At 34.0% G+C, this 4,544-nt stretch overlaps 2 non-coding genes across 2 annotated transcripts; both read left to right on the top strand.

Annotated features, from left to right (window-relative positions):
* Nucleotides 1-421: 421 nt before the first annotated feature.
* TRNAA-AGC (transfer RNA alanine (anticodon AGC)) lies at nucleotides 422-493 on the top strand. Its single transcript has one exon. It is a non-coding gene; the product is annotated as a tRNA-Ala (tRNA).
* A 212-nt stretch (nucleotides 494-705) lies between these two features.
* Nucleotides 706-777, top strand: TRNAA-GGC (transfer RNA alanine (anticodon GGC)). The gene has a single exon. It is a non-coding gene; the product is annotated as a tRNA-Ala (tRNA).
* The last annotated feature ends 3,767 nt before the right edge of the window (nucleotides 778-4,544 follow it).

Below are 4,544 nucleotides of genomic sequence, written 5' to 3' on the forward strand. Positions count from 1 at the left end.
CATTTGATTTCGTGCAGCGTCATCTATTGACAAAAATTAAAACTAATTTTTTTATACAAGATTCATCGAAAGACTGGTTATTTGTGGAGATGAAGATTACAAGGAAGAAAATTCATCACTGCCCCCACGGGGACTCGAACCCCGGTCTCTCGCTTGCCGGACGAGTGCTCTACCATCTAAGCGATGGAAGCAGATTGTCCCCGTGGGGGTAGTGATGAATTTTCTTCCTTGTAATCTTCATCTCCACAAATAACCAGTCTTTCGATGAATCTTGTATTGACAAGTGGAGAGAACGTTTCTATATACATATGGCCATCTGGTTGGCCTTTGTCATTCACGAGCTATTAGTTGATTGTTGACGCCGTCCATGAACGGTGCCTTTCAACATATATATACGCTCCAAGGTTGAAATATTCTATCTGCTTCCATAGCTTAGATGGTAGAGCACTCGTCCAGCAAGCGAGAGACCGGGGTTCGAGTCCCCGTGGGGACAGTGATGAATTTCCTTGCTTGTAATCTTCATCTCGACAAATAACCAGTCTTTCGATGAATCTTGTATTGACAAGTGGAGAGGGCGTTTCTATATGCATATAGAAAACAAGCAAAGGCCATCTGGTTGGCCTTTGTCATTCACGAGCTATTAGTTGATTGTTGACGCCGTCCTTTCAACATATATATACGCTCCAAGGTTGAAATATTCTATCTGCTTCCATAGCTTAGTTGGTAGAGCACTCGTCCGGCAAGCGAGAGACCGGGGTTCGAGTCCCCGTGGGGGCAGCGATGAATTTTCTTCCTTGTAATCTTCATCTCCACAAATAACCAGTCTTTCGATGAATCTTGTATTGACAAGTGGAAAGGACGTTTCTATGTATAATTTTTTTATGTATTAAAAAAATCTCCTTTCGTGAAAATACCATTTTCGCAAAAAAACCGGATTCAAATATACCAATTCCTTCAATTATACTATTTACAAGTTTATGCGATAGCCTGTACACATTCTCGAATTTTTTGTTAGAAATATAATGGGAGAAATTCTCCGAAGCAGTAGCATAATATAATCTCTGAAATAGCTTCATATTTTTTCTTCAAGTTATAAACCTTAGAACACTTACTGCCGAAGTATTTCAGGGGGGGGGGGGCAAAAAACTACCAAAAATAGCGCGTATAGGATCAAATTGCATACATTTGTATTTATAATTCCCCTTTTGTAAAAATACACGCTTTTACCTTGAATTATATTGACGTATTTGGTATATGAGAGATAATTTTTTCAATGAAACACGAGCTGAGGAATTTTTTATTTTTCATGTTAAGATGGTAAAAAAGACAAAAATAAGTTTTTATCTGTGGAATAAGTAAACGAAGAAATATAATTATCGATAAATAATGCGGAATAAATATATACAAGTGTTTTGTATGATATTTGTATGCAAGCATTATTTTGCATTAAATGATGCTCTAAAATAATCCTATAATCTATTAATTGATTTTTTTTATTTGTATCCAAATGCCGACCTTTTACACGAAACTAATTTCGGATTTATTAGATGTAAAAATCAAAGAGCAAATAGAACTTTCCTCGTGAATTCGTTTCTTTTAGGAATAGGATTCTTTTCTAAAGAATTTTCGTAATAAATTTTGTGAGAGTATGATGGGGAAAAAATCCATGAATATTTAAATTCCATTAAGAATTCGAGAACATATTTCACGATCTAATTTCTTACAGAAATAATGTAACTCCAAGAAGGCTCATACCTTTTAACATAGTGAAAAACTATACTCTAGTAGAAATGTCATTAAAAATACTATTTACCCATTGATTTATTTCAAATTTTTTACACATATTTTTTATTTTCCATGCTATACTATATTTGTATGAAGTTTTAGATAATTGTTATACTTGATTATTTTGCAAATTTTCAAAAAAATTCATTAAAAACATCTTGCCTTTATTACAAAACGGCGTGATATCAATTTAATTGCATAAAAATTGATTCAATATGAAAGGAAATGTTCAGTTCATGGAAATGAAGCATCTTATATTTGAAATTTAAGTTTAAAGTAGATTGAATCAATGAAATCTCAATCTTTGGCTTCATTTCATGAACTATACGGTTTCTTTTATTTTGAATCTATTTTGATTCAATGACATTGATTTCATCATGCTTTTTTATCATGCGCGTAAGCTGTTTTTAATGAGTTTTTTTTTGAAAATCTGCAAAGTATTAAGTAACTACATAAAACTTTATACTGACACAAGACAGCATTTACAATCAAAAGTATGTATAAAAAATTTGAAATAATTTCAATGCAATAATATAATTAGTAATAATATAATTTTAATGGTATTTTTAATAGAGCATAGTTTTCACCATGGTAAAAGTTATGAGACCCCCCTAAGAAGTGATACAATTCGAAGAAAAAGATAACAAATACTCTGAAACATAATTTTAATTTCAAATAGTATGAGTATACATTGTGGAGAAATATGTTCTGTTATTCGAATGAAATTTCACCTGTGTCTTTTGTTTCTTCCCCAGAAAATTATCATTAAGTTCAATTCCAAGAAATAGTTCTAAGATTCAGTGATCATCCGTTCTACACTGGAAAATTTCTAAAACTCCAGGAAAGAAAAATAGGTTCTACGAACATCCGAATTATCGCTTAAACCTTCCTGGATATATAAAGAATCTGGTATCATATGCATACATTTTATATCTTACAAATAATTTCAGCGTCTGTGAATCTCCTGGGATAAATATATTTGATCCAAAGTATATAATGTCTCTTTTATATATTATGTACACCTTGAGCACTTGGACATGTTGAGTATTTGCCAATATCTCTTGTGAACAAATTTGATTATTTGAATATCTGGTGAATATCTACTACAAAGGCTGGTTATTTATCTTCCAATATCTTATATATAAATGTGAAAGTATGTATGTATGTATTCTCTTTATACAAATCTACAGTTTTAGACCGATCGTCGCCAGATTTTGCATATATACCAAACAGGTCCGGGATTGAACCGTGGGCTACTTTAAAAGTTCGTCAGAGCTGGGCAAATGCCCGAAATGGGCAAAAAACTTTCGAGCAACAATGGTTTTGGGGCCTCAACAATCACTTTCGGAACGTTTACTTTGGTTACCGTGGTTTCCAACAATGCGTTTAAGACGTGTATATATGCCTTTACAATGGTTTGCCACACCTTTAATTCTGTTGTTATAACAGTTTACTCCTTTATAGTGGTTTGTCACTTTTCCAATCCTCCCAGTAATTGAAGAAAACCCGGGAAGAGCGCCGGGTATTTCTGCTAGCCTATATACAGGGTATCCTGTAAGTGCTAATGTGGCCTTTATCTCATCAACCGCCCATAGTATAGGTATAGTTTCAATTTAGAAAATGCTTAAAACGCGTTTGAATAATATTCGCTGGACGTGGGACGTCACTAATAGCAGAGAACAACAATTAAGGTGACAAAACTGAGAATAAAAATGTTCAACTCAGCTGCCAGTCGTTAAATAATTATTAAGGTATACATATATAATTTTTTTACGGGGCGGGCAACGTCGCCGGGTATCAGCTAGCTATAATACCCGGCGTTGCCCGGGTTTTCTTCAATAAGGCTTTATGAACCACGTGATATCTCCCTCTTTCTTTGAGGGACATGCAAACCGTGTCTAAAGATAACATATAGCGACGTCCTGCGCGACTCATGAAATAAACAAATCTAAATTTAAAGAAACATAGAAATGAATAGTCCCCTCCCCCTTTTTTTGATGGGTGCTAGGTATTTCGATTCCCTCCCCCTGAACTTCAAGTTATCCATCTCTGCCTGTTTCAGCTTCCAAAAATGCTTAATTGAAGCTGTGGAATTTTTTCGATGCACTTTACGGGGCCCATAACTAATTTTGAAAACATCCTAAACTATATGAATTCATGCAAATAAATATCAAAAGACAATACGGAGACATTAATTTTCATGCTTGAGAAGATATAAATAAAAAGTTGAAATCAATGTTATTGCATGGATATCCAACTCAAAAGTAGATCCGGCTAATTACTTCATACTTAATTTTCTGGGCTTCGTATCTCCAAGCGAATTCAATATTTCAAAAATCGAGAATTCAATTTAATTTTTAAATTTATTGATGTGGCAGGAAACCCCCCCCCCACTAAATTTCCGTATTTATGCAGTTAAATCGGCAATTTTAATACTGATTTCTATGAGGATCACCCTTTTCCTGACCATCAAAGCGATGATGGTGATGATTATAACGTCTATTCAAAAAGCCTCATTACTGAGAGTATTGAAAATGTGGCAAACCATTATAAAGGCATAAACTATTATACATAACTGGCAGCATTAAAGAAGTGACAAACCATTGTAAAGACATAAACACGTCTGAAACTCATCGCTAAGGAACCACGGTAGCCAAAGTAAACGTTCGGAAAGTGATTGTTCAGGCCCAAAAACCATTTTTTTGGGCCTGAATTTTTTTTTATATTTTTATTTGGGTCTGTTATTTATTATAACAGTT

The sequence above is a fragment of the Pholcus phalangioides genome, unplaced genomic scaffold (genome assembly GCF_987345545.1).
Source record: "Pholcus phalangioides strain wild (caught in Gottingen) unplaced genomic scaffold, Ppha-v1.0 ptg000032l_1, whole genome shotgun sequence".
Classification (NCBI taxonomy): domain Eukaryota; kingdom Metazoa; phylum Arthropoda; class Arachnida; order Araneae; family Pholcidae; genus Pholcus; species Pholcus phalangioides.